Source organism: Amia ocellicauda, chromosome 6, assembly GCF_036373705.1.
Source record: "Amia ocellicauda isolate fAmiCal2 chromosome 6, fAmiCal2.hap1, whole genome shotgun sequence".
Classification (NCBI taxonomy): Eukaryota; Metazoa; Chordata; class Actinopteri; order Amiiformes; family Amiidae; genus Amia; species Amia ocellicauda.
This window is the reverse complement of record NC_089855.1, coordinates 12,756,213-12,781,233: the sequence shown is the minus strand read 5'-3', so window position 1 is coordinate 12,781,233 and position 25,021 is coordinate 12,756,213. Positions and strand designations below refer to the sequence as shown.

The 25,021-nt window shown below is 37.1% G+C and overlaps 1 long non-coding RNA gene across 1 annotated transcript in view; it reads right to left on the bottom strand.

Moving 5' to 3' along the window:
• Nucleotides 1-24,768, bottom strand: part of LOC136750978 (uncharacterized) — a 147,243-nt gene extending 122,475 nt beyond the window's left edge. The window contains exons 1-2 of the long non-coding RNA XR_010816978.1: nucleotides 24,563-24,768; nucleotides 23,667-23,784 (exon numbers count right to left, since the gene is read on the bottom strand). This is a non-coding gene — a long non-coding RNA (uncharacterized LOC136750978). The remainder of the gene's footprint in view (nucleotides 1-23,666; nucleotides 23,785-24,562) is intronic.
• Between the last annotated feature and the right edge of the window lie 253 nt (nucleotides 24,769-25,021).

The following is a 25,021-nucleotide window of genomic DNA, read 5'->3' as shown; positions in this document are numbered from 1 at the left end:
AGGCATTCAGGAAATTAGTTGCATATTTGCACTTTCAGTTATGAAGTGTGGCATTATCAAATGGATTAAAGCCATTCATAAGATTAAAGGCGCTCTTCTGTGATAAAATGTCCAAGCCGCTGTGAATGGAAATGCTGACGCATTCCTGGACTTTTTTTGTTTTGTTCAGGGTTACCTGGGCCACTGCTTTCCCTTCATTAAAGGCTTGTGCATGTTTTTGGTTTTCTATAGCTTCTGTATGTCATCTATTGCTTATACACTTTCATAAAGCCCTCCCTCTTTCAATGGCACACATCTACAGATTGTCAGGTCTCTTTAGACTCAAGGTCATTAATCAACAACAATGAATCACCCAATCATGAAGTGCACAAAGAGCAGTGTACTTGAAAAGCTATTCTGTCCGCTATTTTCGATGTCCTGCTTTCGTGTACACTGTAATATAAAAACGTACATAAGAAGATAAGTAATAAACAGACATGAATTAAATCTACAGGAAGAATTTAAATAAATATCCACAAGAAAGGACTGAATGTTCAAGCAATGTCACTTTTAACATTTGTTTCAGTGTTGGCACAGTGGCTTTAAAAGGATTAAGACGTCTATGATTTCATTTAAAGCTTGTTAAAGTACTGGTGATAATGCATTACAGTTTCAAATATGTCATCATTTTACGCAAACCAAAGGTGGTTTGCAACTTGCATACAGCAAAAGCATTCCAAACATTGGTTGAAGAGATGTGACAATGATGGCTAATGGGTCTTCACATTTGCAGATGCAGAAAAGTCTAAAAGGAAGGAAGTGGGTGTGATATTTATTAAATTAAATAGTTCACTTCTTAAGAATAATTTCTTAAGTATAAATATTAACAGAAAATCAACTTAATAAAACTTAAAACCTTTGGGACACCTTATATACTCCCTGCTTTTCCATTCTCAAGTCATTTATAGTGCTTTTATAGTGCATTTACACAACTCGCTCAATAAAGCAATAAGGGACATCAGTTTAATTCAAATAACCATTTTGGCTCCCTAAAAGCAATCTCCATCTTTATTCAAGGAATTAAATGCCTTGTGGCTTAATTGCAATCTGAGTTGTTTCCCACATTTTAGCAGCATCTCAACAGGTAGAAACCAGGATAGCCTTAAACCACAGGAAGGGAAATTCCAGCAGAATGTGTTTAAGGCACTGCAATTGTTTATAAATGTCATACAGTTGTAAGATTGTAAGACTTACAATCCTGAGAGTTAAATTGTTCGGTGTTTGTTGTTGGTGTGACTTGGGACTCCACAAACACTACAGCCAGTTACCTTCATGATGCTGTGTGTGTTTATTTAAACAGAGCTCATTACAAATACAACTTATACTGGACATCTATCAAAGAACCACTTTCCCTGTGAATGCAAAGCAAATGTCATGTTTGCTCAGGGATGACTGTTGCATCATGGAAGTCTCTTTCTTTTTCTTTTTTTATCAGCTGTACTGACAGCTCTTTATACAATGTAAAATTATACTGTATAAATGTAGTATATAAGTGACACACCTTCGTATTTCACTATATAGTGTTTTGAATTTAAACTTAATTTTCTATTATTGTCCTACTCACATTTATGTAAATATAATTTCATTAAAATATAAATCCTTTATTTTTTACATTTGATTTCTTGGTAGTTAATACAATGTCAAAGACTGAAATATATAAATGCAGAAGTTGGGAAATATAAGGAAGACATATTGCAGTAATATTTTGGGATTTTTTTTCTCCAAATAAATAACCAGGCTTTTGTAATATTATACATATTTTACTTTGGTGCTGAGCTGTCAGTTTCTCTTTTTGCCTTTTTACAATAAGGGTCTAAACATCTCAATATCAATATAAACAAATAATATGATTATAATTTAACAATAAATCTGTATAAAATATCAGCAATTACCTGTACATGTAAAGACAGTGGTACAAAACAATAAAAACACAAACAAAAAGGACTACTATGTCTGAAACTGAGTCACCAAAAAAACCTGACAGTGATGAAGCATACAACTCATAAAGGAGATAATAAGCTTCTCTCAGGACAAGGATAAGCCTGGGAATGATTTCAGAAATGAATTGCTGGGGTGCAATTCTTCTTTCAAGAGCATCCCAGACATGTTCACTGGAGTTGAACGCTGGAAAGCTCCATTAAAATAACATTTGGACCAACCCCAATCTAACAGAAACACCCCCACAAGTCTCCAGAACCCGTCCAAAACAGGTGTCAGCTCCAAATGGATCCCATTCAAATAGAGTCCCATTCATGTTTACACTGTTTTCTCTTATACATATCTACACTACAGCAGACACCCATATACACACATTTCCAATCAGACACAACAATAAGACATTTTTACATCTGTGTGTGTTTGTGTGAATGCAGGTGAAGACTCTTCCTAATGTAGACTCTGTTAATGCAAGTCATTACGTGATATAATCCTTCACTAGTCTTATGACTTTCAGCCAACAATAATTAGCAAAATATAAAAAGAGCAACATAATCAACTATACATTTTTTTAAGGTTTCTAAACAATCTATAACATACTGTAAACCCTAATAGATTGATGTACTAGAATGTATCTTTTTATTGATATTGATCAATGTTAGGGGATTCGGTCCCATTACTTGCTAGAGAACAGAACTAGACGTATAAAAGAACAGTTATCTCCTGAATATAAAGACAAGGGTTCTATGTTTAAGTTGGGACTTAAATTACCAGACGGGTTAATGTTTCACACACAATGATTTTGCTCTGGATCACAGCTACAGACGTCATCTGAACACAGCCACAAAAAAGCATGTTTCAGCCTGAGACTCAATCTTTTGAACATACAAACTATAAAAATATATGACTGTTATACCTTAGGTATAAATATAAATCCTAATTTTATTTTAAAGAATGCAGAATAGTTATTTTTAATAAACAGAATTTGTATTGTATTTAGATGTGGATTTTTTAATTGTATTTCATTTAGATTTAGCATCATTATTAAGAATCATATTCTTGCAGCACCTGCTGGCAAAATGTCTTTTCATCTGTGATTATGATTTTTAAAACCACAGAAAGGGTTATGGCTCATTTTTATCGTGCCAAATATATATTTGTTTTAGTATTGGAGGTTAAGCAGAAACAAAGGGCCACAGCTTTACAGAATCTGAAACAATATGTAAGATTTTTGTTTTTTTACTTTGTATTCAGCATTCGAGACACTACTGGCAAAAAATACATATCCTTTTTTAAAAAAAATCGTGAGATTAATTGTTTTTTCTTGTGTGAGCGAGCATGCCTGGCATGCCAATTCCTGAAGTTCCAATTGAACCCATTTTCCTCATAAAAGATCATTTGCAATAAAAAGAGAGTAATTGGGGAACTCAGACACTATTGAACAGCCAGTCGTCTGCCTCTGTGACAATGGCAGCCACGAGTCACTCTGCGGTTGCTGCCTGAATACAAATTTGTATGTTGGGAGTTCAAGCTTGCTGCTGAGGAGAAAAAAAAGAGGCTCCCTGTCTGTGCATAATGGTACTGTCCCAGACAGTACGGCTCCCAAGTGCCACCCTTTGCAAGAAGCACCGCACTGCCGAGAGCTCACCGAGCCAGCACGTACCCTGAGAAAAACAATGAAAACAACTGCAGTGACCACATGACACCCAGCACTTCGCTAATTGGCTTTGGTAACAGATTCTGCAGTGCAAGCTGCCTGAACAGCTCCAGGAGACCTGCCATAAAAATGGTAATAAAAAGAAAAGGAAACTGGATGTGTACATTTCAGCCTTGTGTATTTTGTTCATTTTATCAACTGAGGGCACTACCTATAGAGCAATAGCTGAAAATGAATACAAAATTTGCCACTGTTTAACTTTCCAGATTCATTATTAAGAATATTCTTTAACAAAATATATTTACTTCTTAAGATGGGCCCAGAAAGTGTTTTGGGTCACAAATTACTAAATTAGAAGAGCAGATCCCATAAGCCCTTTTTATTTATGTTTTTATAGGCTGATTAAAATATAAACACACACTTTCAGCTTCAAAGGAAAGCAAGAACCTTATAAAATAAAGGATACATGTAAAAGTTTCTGTTATACATCTTATGCCATATGCAAATTCTTCTTGCTTTGATGCGCAATTTTAAATAGAAATTGGAACAAGGATACTTTCTGAGAATCCTTTAGAAAGCTTTTACAGATAATGTACAGGGGAAATACGTTCATTTATTTAAGGTGTTAAACACTTTCATTTATTCATAATGATTCAAAATGTCAACAAATGAGACATGAAACAATGGAGTCTGCCTGTATACACAAGTCATGCAACATTAAAAAAACAACTCTTCAACATATCCAGCTAACAATGTTAAAAGGTAAGTAAATATTTAATTAGCAGAGATAAATGTATTGCCTTTATTGTAGCAAAGTGGCCAGATTTAAATAAACTTACTCTTAAATAAAGACAAACATGTCCCTGTTAATACTATAACTTGAAAATGAATGTTTTCTTTTATCTTTATTCTAGATTTGATGGAATATTTAATTATTTAATATTACCAATTCTATTAACACACATCTACATACAGGTTACAAATTAAAGGAAACAACAACATAAAGTGTCTCAGTAAGGTGTTGAGCACCACGAGCCACCAGAACAGCTTCAATGCTCTTGGCACAGATTCTACGAGTCTCTGGACTCTAATGGAGGGATGAACACCATTCTTCCAAAAGACAATCCCTCATTTGGTGTTTTGATGATGGTGGTGGATTGCACTGTCTAACACATTGGTCCAGAATCTCCCATAGGTGTTCAATTGGGTTGAGATCTGGTGACTGTGAAGGCCATAGCATATGATTCACATAATTTTCATACTCATCAAACCATTCAGTGAGCGCTCGTGCCCTGTGGATGGGAGCATTGTCATCCTGGAAGAGACCACTCCCATTAGGATAGAAATGTGTCACCATAGGATAAAGGTGATCACTCAGAATAACTTCGTAATGATTTGCAGTGACCCTTCCCTCAAAGGGGACAAGTGGACCCAAACCATGCCAGGAAAATGCCCCCCACAGCATAACAGAGCCTCCGGACCCACTCACTGTAGGGGTCAAGCAGTCAGGACTGTACCGTTTTCTTGGTGTCGCCACACATGCACTCGCCCACTTGTCAAGAATATGGTGAAGTATGACTCATCTGACCATATCACTTTTTTCCACATCTCTGTAAACCAGTGCCTATGGTTTTTTCACCACTGAACTCTCAAATGTGCATTTGTCTTTGTAATGAAGGGTTTATGCACTGCAACCCTACTATAATATCCCTCTCTGTGTAGTTCTCGACAGACTGTTCTTGCTGACACAGTCTGATCATGTCCTGCATTGACATTCTCAGTCACCTGGGAAAGAGTTGCTCTTCTGTTTTTCCTTAAATATCGCAGTAATGCACGAGTCATCATGGTCATCAAATGTGTGCTTTCAACCACAATTTCCAACTCTATTTAGTGATGTCTTTCCCATAGATCTAAATGCAGATGTAACTTTAGTCACTTTTCCTATTGAAACACTAGCCAGTTGAGCAGTCTTTGTGACTGAAGTTCCTGCCATTCATGCCCCAATAATCACCCCTCTTTCAAAGTCACTTAGATCCTTTCCTCTTGCCATCTTGATTCAAAATTGAGGTCACCTGGGGCTGCTCAGCATTTTTATACATGCCACAGAGCATGATAGGATGTTATTGCTTAATTGTATCATGCAGTACACCTCATTGGAGGCATCTACATTCATAATGTTCCTCCACTCATTTATTCAGGTTTTTCCTTTAATTTGTCACCCATCTGAATATATACATACAGTTAGGTCCATAAATATTTGGACAGTGACTCAATTGTCATCATTTTGGCTCTCTACACCACCACAATGGACGTGAAAGGAAACAATCAAGATCTTTAATTTGAGGGTAGCTACAGTCAAATTGGGTGAACGGTGTAGGAATTACACCCACTTTTTATATGTGGTCGCCCCAATTTTAGGGGCTCAAAAGTATTTGGACAAACTAACATAATCATTAATTAAATTGTGAGTTTCAATACTTCCTGAAGACTGGAACCCATAGACATCACCAGATGCTGGGTTTCTTCCCTGGTGATGCTCTGCCAGGCCTGTTCTGAAGCTGTCTCTGCTTGTTCTTGGGGCTGTTTTGCCTCTACAGGGAGGCCAGCAGCAGATTGGTAAGGAAACCTGAACTGAGGCCCTAGCCTGCTAAGGCCTCAACTTAACCAGAAAACATGATGATCATAACAACTACTACCTGCCCACTCCAGCTCATCCAGAACTCTGCGGCTCGTCTGGTATTCTCTCTGCCCCGATTCACACACACTACTGCACTGCTCCGCTCCCTCCACTGGCTCCCGATACCGGCACGCATGCAGTTCAAGACATTGACCTCACTTACCGCTGTCTTGACCACACTGTACCAAGTTACTGTACCTTCAGACCCTCATCTCCCTATACATCCCCTCCAGACCACTGCGGTCTTCCGGTGCCAGAAGACTAAACCTGCCTCCTCTCCACTCCCCTTCCTCCAGAGCCGCTCCTTCACATCCCTGGCCCCTAAATGGTGGAACGACCTTCCCACCGAAGTCAAAACGGCAGAGTCCTTGACCTCCTTCCGGCGCTTACTCAAGACACATCTTTTCAGACAGTAATTGTAATATTTGTCCTTTTAATCCCCTGTAAGATAGCACTTCACAACATTTTACCATGCTTCTTGCATTACTAATACTTGTATTATTGATTGATTTCCCCCTTGCTCCCTTTCCCATAGCCCTTGACTGTGACCTACTTTCCAGGATGTTACCTGTTAATTGTAAAATGTATTATACTTCGAAATGCTTGGTATAATGTAAATTTGAATGTGTAATGTTTGATGCCTTGTACTTAACTGTATTCTTGCACTTTGTATTGAACTCATTTTGTAAGTCACCCTGGATAAGGGCGTCTGCCAAGAAATAATAATAATAATAATAATCATAATCATAATCATAATCATAATCATAAAAAAGGGTGGGGAAATAACAGAGACCCGCAACCATAACAACCCAAGAGCTAGGTGTACTCCTCAGATAAGGCCACAGAGGCCACTGGTCAAGCTCCACTGGTTAAATTGATAAGGTAAAGGCAACAGCACCCACACCACATCCATCGTGTACTTCAGGAGTGAGACAGCAGCATCCACTCCAACAGGAGAGCATATCAACTATATACAAGACGGAATATAGACAGAGCAACAGCACCTGTATTACCACCGACCAACATACCCAGGAGCAGAACTTCTGGATTGCCTGCATAGGGCACCAACTCACAAACCAAGGACAGTTGAATAGTAATGAGCAACAGGGAGATAATGGACGAAAATGGGATAAGAACTGCCCATAAAACAACATTAAACACCAGGCTCTCTCTACTGGAGCGGATAGCATGTGATCCCAGTGACTCACCATCAATAGGACATGACAAGCGGAGTTGGCCACCAGTTACACCTTGAGCATGGATGGGGACTTGCAGGAACTGCAATATGACCCCACATCTGGAAAGTCTGCCAATGGTACGAGTACTGCGACCTTGTGGAGAGATCTCTCACTGACTGGATGTTGGTTACGACGGCATCCAACAGTCCGAGGGCAGTGAGGTGGTCCAGATCAGGGGCCATACCTAGGGCTCAAGCAGGCCTGGGTTCAGGTGCCAAAGTATGCCCTGGGTCTGCAACAGAAGATATGCCTAAAAGGGAAGCTGCTAAAGTTGCCTGGTCATTAGTGAGATTAGGTCCGAGAACCACGTTCTACATGGCCAACTGGGGGTGATCAGCAGCACCATTGCTCACTCTCGTCTGATCGTCTACAAACTGGAAGAACAAGGAAGGGGAGAAATGCGTAGAGGACACTTCATGGCCATGTGTGGGCCAACGCATTGATCCCCAGCTTCCTGAAGTGGTCTCGGAACAATTCTTGTTGCAAAGAGAATCACTTCTGCTCTGCCTTAACACCTCCAAATGTGCTGGACTACCAGCGGATGGAGACGCCATTCCGAGGCTAGGGGACCTCCTACTGCCATGTTGGTCAGACTGAGAAAGTGTACTGCTTTGATTGAGTGGAGTCGGGACTACGCACAATGGAATGGGCCTGGGTGACCAGAGACCTCACTGTCTGTTGATGCAGGCCATGACTTGCCTTGATACTAGTCACAGAGTCAGAGTTTTAATTCACTTTACTGTTTACTTCGTACATCTTTGTATGTGTATTAAGCAATATACAGTGGCTCTCAAAAGTATTTAGAGCCACTGTACCTTGTTCACAGAGAAAGACACCTAAAATGCTGGTTAAAACTTAAATATCAATTTCATACCACCATCACTTGGGCTTCACTATGCTGTACATTTCATTTTACTGCAAATAAACAACTTGTTTTATCCTTATGAAGTTTGCATATTATAACCTATAGTACAATTCATATTTTATGCTAAAGCTATTAGAATAAGTAATTTTATCTTCATGTGGTGATTCAACTTACTTCATACAGATATCATTATAAGGCTATTAAAATGTACGATTGCTGTAAGAGATTATGGGGTTTTATGGGTTACTGGTCAAGGAGTATTATCACAATTCACTTTGAAATTAAGAGGTAAAAGAAGATAACACAGGAAATTGAAGTGATATCAATGTAAAGCATCGTTATTAGCTTATCACAAAAAAAGACCATTTAATTAATGGATGTGGAAATGTGTACTGATAAGTTTAATAAGCAATATAATAAATAGTGGAATTTACTTTCTATACGTAGTGTTACTCTTTAAACTCTGTTTTTTTGTAATGTTAATAAGTCCGGGACCACACAATTTGTTGATAAATCTTCTGTTAACATCAGGCAAAATGTGGTCACAAACTAAACTAAAAAACAAATAAATCTGAAACAGGAATACAAAAAAAAAAAAATCAAGGATCATAAAACATTACTAGATTTTATTATGTAATCAATGGAATCAGATGCAGTAGGATATATTTTTCATGCCTCATATATTAAATGGGTACCAATGTTTCAGTTTTCCTTTTTCTTGCACTGATATGTAATATTGATCATTCATCAACAAACAATGTTAAACACAATCCAAAGCATTCCTGGTCCCAGTGTGAACAGACGTATAAACAGAAAATCCACACATTCATGTAAATCTATGCAAGAACACATGGGGGTTTGCGATTCCTTATTAAGGACATCTTCCAACTGCTTCCAAACTCTGGCACATGGCGTTCAGATATAAAACAGATCTTTCCCTATCTCGCAATTTTGTCTGGACCTGTGCGAGTGGTTGATCTTACACTTCCTCAAGGAACCCCCAACAGACAGCTCTAGAGACAATTGCTTAACCAAGATAAGGGGTCATGATCAGTCGAGCGGTAAGTTTAAAAGCAGCTGCTCGGCTACTGCACCCTGGTTTGTCAGACCGGAGGTAGTCGACTATAGCCAGAGTAAATCTAGCCCGAGGAAGTGAAAGCTATCCGCTCTGATAGAAACACCGCACGACAACCAGCATACATCTTATTTCCTGCTGGGACTCGTTCAGGGCTGCCATGTCCATAGTGATACGTATGAAATTGTCGACATTTACAGCCAGCTATTAAGTCTAGACGCCTTTAACATATAAAACCAGCAGACACTAAACACCTGCACCTATGAGCAAGCTTCATTCAAGATACCCAAGCAAGACACCTTGTAAATCTACTGGTGTATACTAAATAACATACAGACCCCCATCTACGGTTTAATAAAAGAAGATGAAATACACTAACCATACAAATTGATTAAATAGAAAAGTTCACACCAGGCTTGTTGACCAAAGCTGGAACCAGGACTAATGGAACAGAAAGGCCTGGGATTTTCCACAACTCTTTTTATCATTTCCATCTTCATCTTCAATACTATTGAAGCCATTTGAAAATTAGCCAAGGAGTTGCCTTTTTTCTGTGGTTGTCAATAACACTGCACATCCGTAGAATAAGCATAACCACTTTACAAAATGTTTCTAGTAATAATGTTGACATCATTCTTCTAATCCACTAAAAGATGGAAAAATGCAGTTCTAATGATCTCGAAAGCTTGTCTTCAGGTATAGAAAGGGCAAGTCTGTATTGTAAGTTACATATTCTAGAAATAATTTAGGTATTAAGTGATGGTGAAATATATAAGTGAGGTGTAATTAAAGCTGTTAAAGCCTTGTTCATTTAGGTGTGGAATATTTGAATATTAACATATGTGACCCATTCTGGTACGATCAGAAATAGAACACGATTGACCATTATTCTCTTGAGCTGAAGTGTTGATCACTTTAGTCGGGGACAGACCGTGATTACAATTGTGTAAATGTCCGTACACTTGTCTTTCTCATTTGGAAAGGTGATTCACAAGATGATCTGAAGAGCTGAGTAGGCTGTACCATAGGAAATCTTGTCATGTCAATCAGCTTCATAATGGACAGGGTATCACAATGAAAGAAGATGATCATTTGAAATGCGAACTTGCCCCTATAAATATAGTGTGATCCCATACGCAAGGAGAGCAACATGTTTCTATCAGAGGACCTCACTTGGACAATTTTGTGCCATACTCTCATGGTAATCAGTAGTCATGTTTCTACCTGTCCTATTTTAGATTTCAACAGTACTTTGTGTGAATATCTATGCCAAACAAACAGGATAAAAATGGTGACACTAATAGATGATTAAGGATTCTACAACCTTTTGAAATGGTGATTTCAATAAATATGCCCATATGAGTAGATACTGGTAGGGCTCTCATTCATATCAACTTGAAACTGGCTGAAGTAAATGGGTGTTGTAGTTCATACCAGTAATAAAACGAAATCACTAAAACAGAGGTCAGCCATCAGGACCCTCAAGGGTCAGCAGCAGATGGTGAATTGCCTTTAGCAGAAGGACCAGTTCTCTTCACCCTTGGCTGGACCATGGCTATAATGTTACGTTGAGAATAATTTATTTTCTTAATTGTGTCTGAGGAAAACACACATTAGGGCCGCTGAAATGTCAGGTCACTGCTATATGTTGAGAAACTATAAAACTGATATCAAGTAAATCAGGAATTACATTTGGTACAAAATTGTGGAAGTTAAAACAAAATAAACTTTAGGATTTAAACTTCCCTGTGATGGATTCAAGCATTGCAGCTGAGATTATGATTTCTTAACTTTGTTTTCTTTCAAACTTGAAAAGTCTAACATCTTAAAAAACATTAAAAAATACCTGTGCTTTTTTGGGCAAAATTCCAAATCCACTTTGCTGTTAATGTAGCAATTATTACATTTAGTTCCTGCACAACTGTGCTGTAATTAATTCTGACAAGAAAAATATCATCTTCCGATGATTTTTGTATCTTGAACTACTGAATTTAACAATCAGTGGGCAATACAATCATAGCCACAGCACTGCAGAAATTGTGAGTTGAAAAAGGTCAGTAAATGTACATTGCTGTTGTCCACATTTCTGGTGTCATTTTACTTTTATTGATTCAAAAACTCTAAATACAATCAATGCAACGGATATGCACTGGAAATAGCCCTTTGTAAATACCAAGTTTGTTTTATACATGTCTGATTGCACAATGGATCTGCTTATCATTTCATATATATATATATATATATATATATATATATATATATATATATATATATATATACACCGATCAGCCATAACATTATGACCACTGACAGGTGAAGTGAATAACACTGATAATCTCGTTATCATGGCACCTGTCAGTGGGTGGGATATATTAGGCAGCAAGTGAACATTTTGTCCTCAAAGTTGATGTGTTAGAAGCAAGAAAAATGGGCAAGCGTAAGGATCTGAGCGACTTTGACAAGGGCCAGATTGTGATGGCTAGACGACTGGGTCAGAGCATCTCCAAAACTGCAGCTCTTGTGGGGTGTTCCCGGTCTGCAGTGGTCAGTACCTATCAAAAGTGGTCCATGGAAGGAAAAGCGCTGAACCGGCGACAGGGTCATGGGCGGCCAAGGCTCACTGATGCACGTGGGGAGCGAAGGGTGGCCCGTGTGGTCCGATCCAACAGACAAGCTTCTGTAGCTCAAATTGCTGAAAAAGTGAATGCTGGTTCTGATAGAAAGGTGTCAGAACACACAGTGCATTGCAGTTTGTTGCGTATGGGGCTGCGTAGCCGCAGACCAGTCAGGGTGCCCATGCTGACCCCTGTCCACTGCCGAAAGTGGCTACAATGGGCACGTGAACATCAGAACTGGACCACGGAGCAATGGAAGAAGGTGGTCTGGTCTGATGAATCACGAGTTCAAGGTGTTGACTTGGCCTCCAAATTCCCCAGATCTCAATCCAATCGAGCATCTGTGGGATGTGCTGGACAAACAAGTCCGATCCATGGAGGCCCCACCTCGCAACTTACAGGACTTAAAGGATCTGCTGCTAACGGAACGTCTTGGTGCCAGATACCACAGCACACCTTCAGAGGTCTAGTGGAGTCCATGCCTCGACAGGTCAGGGCTGTTTTGGTGGCAAAAGGGGGATCTACACAATATTAGGCAGGTGGTCATAATGTTATGACTGATCGGTGTACATATATATATATATATATACACTCACCTAAAGGATTATTAGGAACACCATACTAATACTGTGTTTGACCCCCTTACGCCTTCAGAACTGCCTTAATTCTACGTGGCATTGAGTCAACAAGGTGCTGAAAGCATTCTTTAGAAATGTTGGCCCATATTGATAGGATAGCATCTTGCAGTTGATGGAGATTTGTGGGATGCACATCCAGGGCACGAAGCTCCCGTTCCACCACATCCCAAAGATGCTCTATTGGGTTGAGATCTGGTGACTGTGGGGGCCAGTTCAGTACAGTGAACTCATTGTCATGTTCAAGAAACCAATTTGAAATGATTCGACCTTTGTGACATGGTGCATTATCCTGCTGGAAGTAGCCATCAGAGGATGGGTACATGGTGGTCATAAAGGGATGGACATGGTCAGAAACAATGCTCAGGTAGGCCGTGGCATTTAAACGATGCCCAATTGGCACTAAGGGGCCTAAAGTGTGCCAAGAAAACATCCCCCACACCATTACACCACCACCACCAGCCTGCACAGTGGTAACAAGGCATGATGGATCCATGTTCTCATTCTGTTTACGCCAAATTCTGACTCTACCATCTGAATGTCTCAACAGAAATCGAGACTCATCAGACCAGGCAACATTTTTCCAGTCTTCAACTGTCCAATTTTGGTGAGCTTGTGCAAATTGTAGCCTCTTTTTCCTATTTGTAGTGGAGATGAGTGGTACCCGGTGGGGTCTTCTGCTGTTGTAGCCCATCCGCCTCAAGGTTGTACGTGTTGTGGCTTCACAAATGCTTTGCTGCATACCTCGGTTGTAACGAGTGGTTATTTCAGTCAAAGTTGCTCTTCTATCAGCTTGAATCAGTCGGCCCATTCTCCTCTGACCTCTAGCATCAACAAGGCTTTTTCGCCCACAGGACTGCCGCATACTGGATGTTTTTCCCTTTTCACACCATTCTTTGTAAACCCTAGAAATGGTTGTGCGTGAAAATCCCAGTAACTGAGCAGATTGTGAAATACTCAGACCGGCCCGTCTGGCACCAACAACCATGCCACGCTCAAAATTGCTTAAATCACCTTTCTTTCCCATTCAGACATTCAGTTTGGAGTTCAGGAGATTGTCTTGACCAGGACCACACCCCTAAATGCATTGAAGCAACTGCCATGTGATTGGTTGGTTAGATAATTGCATTAATGAGAAATTGAACAGGTGTTCCTAATAATCCTTTAGGTGAGTGTATATATATATATATATATATATATATATATATATATATATATATATATGTATATATATATATATATATATATATATATATATATATATATATTCTTTGTTAGACGGTATCTCCACATTTGAATAAATACTTTGTCCTAGCACATAAATAAAACCAATGAACAGCCTGAAACAATGTAACTGTTTTCTATACAAAGAGGTCCATTACTATTTGTAAGGTCTCTGCACATTCTCAGATTCCACACATCTCTCTTACGTGGAGAGATGCACTGTTTGGTAGTGTTATTCACAGGGGACAGTCTAAAGTTTTCACTCATCTGGCACCTTTACAGTTTTCTTCAGGAGGGAATCAGTGTTCAAAGCATATGTTATGCATAAGCATAAGTTAAATTAACAATATTGATTCAACTAAACAAATCATTGATGAATGGACTGTATGGACATATTTATTTATAAGTGCCCTAAGCCAGGTCAGGCGCAGCGGGTCAGAATTTATTTGTATATCAATCAGTGTAGCATGAATAAAAATGATACTGGGTTTAAAATAAATAAATCAGGACACTATTTCATGGTACTGGCTTGACGAGTCTTTTGCATCTACTTTAACAAGTGTCATGGAGTGTAGAGGGGGCCTCTGTGAGCACTTACATGAACATTAAACCACTGTACACCCAAGCAAGAAATGGTGACATTATTTTTTTATGACTTCATATAAATATTTGTCTCATAAATGGTCATGTCTGCCCAAGGAAATCAAAGAGTGGCTTCTTGCTATATTATACAGTTTTATACTCTGATTTCTCAAATCTTAAACTTCTTTAAATCATTTTTGAAAAAGCAATTTTAGTCTGCAGCAATGCAAGTTGACAGAAAGGGTTTAGATGGGATAGATGGTTTTCTCATTAAAAGAAGTTGAAACTTATGATAGAACTGACTGAAACGAACAGTGACTAGTTATAGTAGTAACTAGTAAGTTAGAATTCGAGGACCTCAGCTGACGTCTAGCGGTGTATGGATTTATTAATTCAGGGATGTAATAAGGACTAAGTTGTGCTTTGCAAGTCTGTTTTTTTATAGATATGAATGTCTTGACGGATAACCACTAATATTATGATGCCAGTGAAGGAGCTGATTAATGAAAATCAGGGTAAAAAGACCATCCGTTGTTCAATCAAAACGAAAAATACATATTTTGTATATTTGTCAATCATTTGTTCCCCCCACTCAAAACAATCAAAAGGAACAACAATAAAGAGAAAAAAAAAACAACTGAGATTTATTATAGAATTTTACATGGTAAAGCTACATTTTGTAATGACCTGTTTGCCACATATGGAAGTTTTATTTAATGTTTACATTCACAAGGGGGATTTTGTATTTATGAACACACATGTTGCAAACAGTTAAAATGTCTTGAATTGCCATAAAACCAAATCAATGTTTTGGTTTGTTCTCAACGGAATTCTGTTTGACATATTATCATAGTTTGTTTAAAAGGCGAGTCGGACTCCCTTTAAATGTCAAATCTAAATTTTATATGGTAATAATTCTATGACATGTGTTTTTATGTGTGTGATGGAGCACACAGTCTGAGTTTATTACTTGGTGTTTTGTGGCTAATCATGGGTAAGGTCACAGAGGCAGGCGAGAATCTCTTTCTGGCTCAGAAGTCATAAGATTCTGTAATATTGGATAATTTATGGTATTTTAAGATGACCAGAAGGATTAAAAACAATGTACAATTACCCTGATTTTATTATTTAATTCCTTTCCATTATTAATTTTAGATATAACTAATACAAGTATTATTTAAATGCATGTATGTCCCTGTCTTTTACTATTCAATGATTTTGTTTTATATATATATAAAAGTAACTCATGCAAAGTATACATTAAATATTTAATTAGTATTGTCTATGCCACAGTGAGTTTACACTACAATGTACCTCTTGATTTTTTTAAGGTATTATCACATCACATTGCTGAATTCTTCTGGTGTTTTGAAATTTTTATTTGCATATAGCAATTTATGATTATACAGCTATTTGAATGTGACCAAACAAATCTAGTCTAAACAAAGTAAACCCTTAATGTAGTCAATGCCACAAAACATGTTTCATTTTAAACCTGTTTGGACATGTGTAGCTGAAAAAAAATAACATTGTTTACAGTGTAACTATAAGTGGCACTGGTTTATATTCACCACTATGATGCAATTATTATTGTTGTTGTCAATACAATTCTTTCATTCCATTTCATTATTTTTTCATTTTAAACTTAATTGCTAGGGCTGCCAGTATGTTTAAGGGATAACTTAATTTCAACACAACCAATGCTTTGTTTAATTATCCCTATCTTGTAAATTAGTGTTTTGTCCTCCATGTGAACAACATACAAATAAAAGTGAAAATGAAACTATTGATGTAGCTACATTCATGATCCCCTGTCCTGCAGCATTAAGAATGCAGAGTATCAAGGAAGCAGGGACCAGATATTGATCATTAGCTACTGCTATCTGTCTACAAACGACTCCTACTAAAATAACAAAGGCCCACATGACAACAAAACAAACATGGCTTGGAAGGCATCATCTCCATTAACATGAGCTCTAGTGCTGCAATTCCCTGTGGTGAAAATAACAGGGAAAACGGAACATGGGATAAAATGTTTGTTTCATTCACTAGGTGTTTTTCCACTCCTCCTGTTAAAGGTGTAGTCCCTCGGGTTTACATCTGCTGTCTTTTTTGTGTCTGCACTGCACTCACTATTCTCTGTATGCTAATGCCTGGGACATATTATTATTATTTCATATATATATGAATATATATTTCGTATATATATGTATACAGTTAAGGTAATTATTACTGGTTTAGGTCTTGGAAACAAAAAATAATATACTGGTAATATATCCTAATGTTCGCATTCACAATTGTTGTGTAATAGAATTATCTTGCATGTGCTATTTACAAAAACAAGAGAAAAAGTATTTCACTTTTTCACAAAGAGCAGATTTTCCAGTCCTCCAGATCCGTCAGACGTCCTTTCAGTTAGACAGGGTATAAAGCAATGGTAACAGAAATCAATATTTTCATTTCAACACGGTCTCATTTTTCAAATAAAACTGAACTATGCTTTTCAGTTAAGTATTATAGAAAGGCTATTTCCACTTCATGCAGGTCTTTTTAGAAACATGTATACACTCTAAATGCACAGATACATTACAGGTGCTTTATGTATTTTAAAACATGTAATGACACTGAGATATATTCATATTGCTGTTTATGTAAAGCTTTGTATAGTGTATCGTCACAGACACACAAGCTTTCTATTTTAAAAATCACTTTACACTTTGTAATCTTGTAAGGTTTCATAAAACAATACCAAAACAATCACACAAACAAAAAACAATAACAGCATACATACAAATCAGAGCCACTATATGTATACTGTTCATAACTCATTAATAACAACTAAATTATACCAATGCATCCATTCAGTTGTATTAAGTACTAGGGTGCTATTGAAGGAGTCTCCGATATTCATATTTGAACTATGTGTTTGGACATGCTTGGCGACACAGTAAATATTTTGCAGACATAAATGCAGAAGGCAACTAGAAAACTTTGAATAAATGGAATCTCAGATCACTATTAAAGAATGAGACTCTTGTGAAATAAAACATTGTTTCCTTGGAAACCTGAACCAATCTACAGTGTGTAACATTGCTACAACCGATATTGTTTCCCCATTCAACATAATTAGACTGGCATGTCTGATACACTGTAAAACAGAGCAACTAAATGCCCCTGCTATACTATTAAACAAAGGGTATGGTACTATTATTTTCATTGCTTTTACTATTTACACAAAGGAAATAACTTACAGGTACAACAGACGGAGGCCCGAACGTGTTCAAAACTTTTCGGACGTGTATGAATGAATGACTACAGTATGGCACCTTTAAATTTAAGTAGCTCAGCTGGACCAGCACTCATTTACAACAAGAACATTTAAAGACTTCTGTTGTTTACATTTACACTGCTCGGTCTTGGTTCAAGCTGTTGTTTGGCCTTAAAATAGCATATATAATCTACTGACATAATACAATGGGTTATAATGAAAAGTCTCTCCTTTATGCAATGTAATACAGCATCACAGTTCAAAATAAAGATTCTGAAGATTATTTAGGTGATCGGCTAATTAAAAGTCATATCTGTATTATCCGAAAATGTGGATATTTAAGAAATATGTAACACTAAAGAAAATGGGAATATCAAATATGAGAAAATGTGACAAAGCTAGCCTATGTGTCAATTTGGGAAGGAGATTGTTATAGGTATACTGAGATTATTTAAAGTGCATTATTTTGTATAATTACGCTAAATTATTGACTAAATTTAAATATAGCGATACATTTACACTTACATTGTAGTCCAGGTTAGGGTTAGGGTAAGAGTCAATGGTAAACTTTTTTTAAGGTTCTTTTCGGCTGAGTAACTCAAAGGGCTACAGACTGTTATGGATCTAGCTTCAAATTTTAGGGTTGAGTATTAAAGCTAAAAATGTACATAATTAAAACTGTTGTGCAATGCCAAGTCTCTCAGTTTGGCACAAGAATCCAGTATGACAGTTTAGAATAAAAGTTCTGAATAGTATTTAGGTTTAATAGTAATAGAAAGATCTGGATGTTTAAGAACATATTCACAAATCAAAATTAAAATGAGAATATTTGAATTCGGTAAGCTTTAATTAAGAATAAAAAGGATGTTTTTGTAAAGAAATGTGTGCATCTCAGCCCTCATTACCTTAAAGAGAGGATTATCTGTGAATAGGATCGTTTCAATTGGTCTTATTTGTCCAGTGAGGACATCCCTTCATCTCCTCTACCTTTACTCTTGTTTACTATAAAGAAAAACAAAAGCAAAGACCGGAGATCCCCTGTGGCAAGGAAGTTTAATATATTTAACCACAATGTTTGTTCTTTGAGATCTGAGAAATATTAAAGACCTCTAGGGGGAGAGAATCATGCAAAATTAATTTTAAACAAGATGTTTAATGGATACACAGATGTACAGCAGAAGCCCTGAATGGAACAAAAAATAAATTATAATTCTTAGATTATTAGAGGTATTAGTTACAAAATTGCCTTGATTCACTTGATGTAAATGATTGGATCTAATGCATACAATTAAGACTCTCTTTATAACATTAAATAATGAGACGCTGTATTTCAGATGTCCTGATTGAAACTAATGCAACCTGTGCACAATTAAACACAATTAAAATATTTTTGCATCACGTTTAATTATTTCACACTCAAGAGGGTGACAGAAAATTAATATTTTCCTGATCTATTAACATCAAAATAACGACAAAAGTTTGTACCGAGTAATATTTTATTTTAATTTCTACATCGTATCTCATTGATTAATCATACACATTGCACTACTTGGCTATTTGCGACTATAAAAATACCTGAAGCAGGTTTTTCTTCTGTCTGTCTACAATGCCAAAATATTTAGAAAGAGTATAAATGATCAGATATCAAGTACCTTTTACATGTAGTATTAGTATATTAAATCAAACCAAGTTGGAGACAATCTCTGATTTAATCCATCTGTAAACTGTAATTATTTTGCTGTAATAGAGTATGACCCAGAGAGAAGTGATTAATAAACGACATCAGTAAATGACGGCAGCCAGTGAGCAAAAGTAAATGGTAATATTCGTGATTGAAATGTTAATGTACACATGGTAATAAATAGCTCTGGAAAGAGCTCAATATGCTATGCTAAAAACAACAACAAGAACAACAAATAATGTCAATGCTTTGGGTGACTAACACAGCATGGAAAGGATGTTGATATCATTCCTCCGATTCCAATTACTACAAGATGTCTCTTCGCTGTACTAGTATTCAACTTAAGTGTGCAGTAAAAATAATGATGTAGTTAAACTAGTATAGATCCAGTACCAGTTTGTTTTTATATTGACTTTGTAATGGTTTCACATTTGATCAGGAGGAGACATCATTTGGGGACTTCATGTTAAGAGTGATCCTTGATTCCCTGCCTCTAAGCCAGTTGCTGACCACTGACTGCATATAATGGCATATAATCAACTGACAGCATATAATGACATATAATCAATAACTTCAACTTGGGAGTATGTTGAGAATAAATGTTAAAATGTACATACTTGAAATCTAGGTTTCAAAATGATGAGCTCCCAAAAGAAAATTAAATTTTCAGACTTAGAATCTTGCACCGATAGCCCCAAACACAAGTACACTCTTAAAAGATCCTGAAACCCCTTCCATTTAAAAAGGAAAATAGTTATTTTTCTTTAAAGCCGTTGTAAATATTCTATATATGCAATATCATTGTATTGTAACAATCAAGGATGTGACAGAAGTGGGGATTTTCAACTCTGAAAGGTTCACCATGCCTTTTAGTTTTTACTGCAACTGAACTCTCAATTACTAATGCTTATTGAAGCCTTTAATTGAGGTATTTGCTTGGTTAGATTTGTTCTCGGATCGTAGAAAGATATGATTCAAAAATAGCATTAACCCTGTAAAATGCTAGGTTTCAGAATTACCCTTGTTTCGGTAAGTTCCTACAACAACGAGCTATCAGAAATGTAAGAAATGAAACAAGAAAAACAAACGTTGGGTTGCAGATGCTACCTGGGTGACAATGGCTCCATAGCATTGGTAAAAATAACTAAAACATATAAACATTTGAGAAAGTTTGAAAAAAGTCAAATTTCTCAACAAAAAGGAAAGTTCCTTGACAGAGGCGGGGGAGGTTTAACCTGTCAAAAGGGGAGGGAGCCTCTTGAGAAAATTAACTCTTGAGGAAATCTGTTCATACAACCTGTCACTCATTGAAAAATATAAGATCATTCAAGAACATTTTGAGAAAATACTGGCTAATCTCGAGATTGGTCGAGAAAACAGTTACTCATGAGATATTCGAGGAAGTGATGCTACTCTTGAGAGAAACCACGTTTTCAAGAGACAGCTCAAGGAGAAGTAGGTATGCTTGAGATCTGTGGAGAAAATGGAGGAAGCTCAAGGAGATATTATTTTCAAGAGAAACTACAAGTTCCTCGAGAAAAGATCGAGGAGAGGCGAAGATTCTTGAGAAAACCAATGAGAAACTCGAGTCTCCAAGCCACACTTCGACAGAGAATCACGTCTCAAGAAGTTAGAGAGAGAGCCAAGCCTTCGATGTCGAGTCTTGAGTGAGCTGATAGACAGGTGTACATATTGGGATGCTACACTCGATGAGAAGCGGGGTCAACCCATCCCTGGGCTGGTGCAGCTTCAGAGCCCTGACTTCACACACTGACCCACAGGAACCGGAGCCCTGATGCAAATTATGCTGCTGTCCGTGGACAACCCTGGAAGAAGCACTTGCTGACTCTGCTTCATTCCCCTGTAACTATTAAGAGTTGTTGAAACATGTATTGGAAAAACTAAAAATGTTACATTTTAGTCAACTACACCTGACTGTATTTCGGAAAGGTTCGAGTACAAAAACGAATTAAAACAACTGTTAAAGTAAGGGCAAAACAAGCTGCTGGATCAAGATCTAAAAGATCTCCAGGGTACACAAACCCAAACAAGTGTTTTTAATGAATTTGTTTTATTTCTTTTAATAGTATAGATGGGATTTCCAGAGCTACTAAAAGCTATATTTAAAGGGGCAGTTTCTATTCAAGGCCAGCAGGACTGAAATTGTACTCAATTGCTGCTGATGTAGGTCCTGGTGACCCAATACTTGGGTATCTTTTATTCATGCAAGGAAAAAGTATGTTGCGAACAAACCTTGTTATATTTACGCAGAACCTTGGTTATATAAAGATAGTCTATTGGGAGTCTGAGGAAGGTCTGGCTCAATTGTAAAACAAAACTATTTACAGCTAAGGTGACCTAGAGATGTACACAGTGGTAGGGCTAGGGCAGCATGTCTACATTACTACTATGGCATTAAAAGGCAGTTTACCAGCAATTACTCCCAGATCCATAATTCTAGCCTCTCACCCCCACCTATAAAATCTTCTTTCCCCTCACGGAGAAAATGATTCCTCCTAAAAAAACAACAACCATGTAAATCATGTGTGGCTGTCGTGGCTACTCTAGAGTTCGCTGATAGAGCAAAGCAGCTCTGTGGCATGTCCAGTGATGGATTTCTATGAAGTAGCCCTTCTATCGGTCCCCTTCTGTGGGCCTGAGCGCCCTGTGCAGCACTTCTTCAATGTAAACATGATTTACCTTTCCCCCAGACGAGCAGCCACTCGCCCTTGTGAGCTGACGCAAAACACATCCAGCATATCCTGGAAAAATCAGCCAGTCTCTCACCCACTACCTTCGATTTCAAAGGCACCTACACCATAAGTTAATGTCTGCATTGACCCTGTCTTTCACGGTTTAATGAAATCTTCTTGTTGAGTGCTTTGGGGCAAAGATGGACAAAAGTACAGCCAGTCGTGGACATTAATAATAATTTAGGATATAAATATGTAGACCTAATTGTTTGTAATACAGCTCAGAAAAACATCAGCAATTAAACTTTGAAAGTTCCTGGATCACAGATAAAAGATAGAGATTACCATTAAATGATGCTGTTCACGCTTAAGCCTATGTCCAAGGCTTAAACCATATAAGGGTTACTAGATGTGGACAGTTAACAGCTGCCTTACAAATGTGATTAATTTAAATTCAAGTTAATTGCATCGCCCACCTGGCCCAAACAAATCTAATTTAAAATCATTACACTTTGTTGCCTAGAGACCATAAAGATAGTATATACATGTAAATTATCAATCTGCGATCACCATGTATGTATCCTTAACTGATTTAAAACCACATTTAAGATAACTTAATTGTTTATAAGATTGGGTATCTTGTATTTATCAATGCTTCTAACAATAACTGACAGATCAATAACAAGTTCAATTAGGGAAAAATGTGGAAGCACTCAAATAGCTACTAGATAATGATTAAAGTATATTTGTTTTGATTACACAATAACTGTTTCCAAAATTGACCAATAAGATTACAAAAAATACATTATCAATCAAGTCCTGCTATCCCAAGAAGTGGAAAAAGCTTGAGTTGTTGCATTCCCAAAATAACACTTTTAGGAAAAAAAAAAAGAATTAACTTTATGAATACAACTAAATAAATACATAATACATTCAATTAGTCACACTGCCATAACTTGTTGTAATTTTCCAAGTGCTAATAATTAAAACTTTTACTGCTCAAAGCCGGTGGTACATGTTTTTTTATTGTGGATTAATTATCAAACTGAGGTGAAAGGACAAACACGGGTCAAAATCCTCTGTGGAATCTACAAGTTTGAATTCTTTTTTAAGTGCTTGTTGCTCCATTTCTTAATGGTATAATCAAAGTGCTTATTGATTTTACTCTGCATTTCCTGTTTGTTTACTCTCTCTCTCGTGCTCTTTCAATGTGTTTTATAATGTTTTAATTGGATTGGTTGGATTTACTATGTAAAATGGTTTGTTTTTTGATAAATAAAGGCGATTGAAAGTCAAGTTGCTCTCTCTCTCTCCTATCTCTGCATAGAAAATTAAACAACCTTCCTCTAAAGCCTATGAGTGTATTTATGGTTACAAATTTTAAATGACTTGTTGCGAACATTGCAACAACTTACATTTTATATGGCCATTCAATGTCAAAATAAACACAAAACAGAAACCAGGAAAATACATATGTATTACCTGATGACTGTGATGTCTGTGTTCTTCCATTGTGGAACCTCCTGTGTCTCACACATCCACATCCACATCCCAAACTACGAGCAGCAAGTCCACTATAGCAGGAATTTTCAATAATAAACTGAAACGATAAATAATAATATATGTAATATTGCACAAATGGTAGATGAACATGTTTCACCAAATTCAAATTATTCCTTTTGAATTCCTTAAAATGTAATATTGTAAACCTTTATTTGTTGGTACTGATTGAAAGAAATACCGAATGATGTGGCCTAGATTTATTACAGTTCTTAATAGAACACATTCCTCTATAACATTTGTACTATTTGTATGTATACGTCAATTAATCATAATATTTTGTTATCCATAGCATATACTAAGATGTTGTTTACATTCTTGTATATAACAATTCATTAATTATTTTCATCCAAAATAATATACAAATAACACCACAGTTTAGGAAAAACTGGTCATTTTAACAGCTCATTTCCACTCTTTTTATATACCATACTGGGAATATGGGCACTCATTTAAATAAATACTAGCACTTTTAACCACCTCTGTGCATTTGCTTAGTGTACTTGCTGTTATAAAAGCTTGCAAGAGGAAGTCTTCTAATCCAAAGAGAATAGAGGAAATGGTTACAAATAGATAAAGCAGTTTGACAGTAAGTAAATCTAATTGCTGATGGTAATACCCTAGTGTTCTCCTCTCGACCGGATGACATCTAAGCTTTTAAATAATGCATTAAAAAGATTTATGCAAGTAATGGCTCTGATGTTAGAGTGCACAAACCTTCCGTCTAATCTCATACACATGCACTTCTGCGTTTTATCTGATAAATGTATAGATTTTGAGTTGCACCAATTATTTTATACCTAAAACAATTTACTTACAGTGATATATTCTAAAAAAGGAAAGATCGTTTTCCCTTGGAGTCCAGTGAAATGGAAAACAAAACCATCAAAAGGGGGTTAAACTCTGCATCAATCACAGGGACACGTGTCTCTATACAAACAGCCTGCCCTCACTACTCACGTGTAGCACTAGTTTTATTTTATTTTTTTAATAACTGCACTGGCTGTAACACAATCTTTTTTTCACAAGCTTCTCCTCAAAGAGCTCGTCCCGCATAGTCTGATAACATAGTCGAGTCTTTCCTGGGATTTCCCCAGACCCAAAGCGAGGCCGAAAATGTACAATAATAAAGGGGGCGCGTTCGTGCAGCGCAGATTTCCGCAGCTCTGCGCAGATCTGCAGAATTCCAGCCATCCCATTGGTGGAGCGGCGCAGATCCACGCAGACCTGCGGACATGTGAGCTACACCACCGCTGCCAGAGAGTCTGGTAAACAAG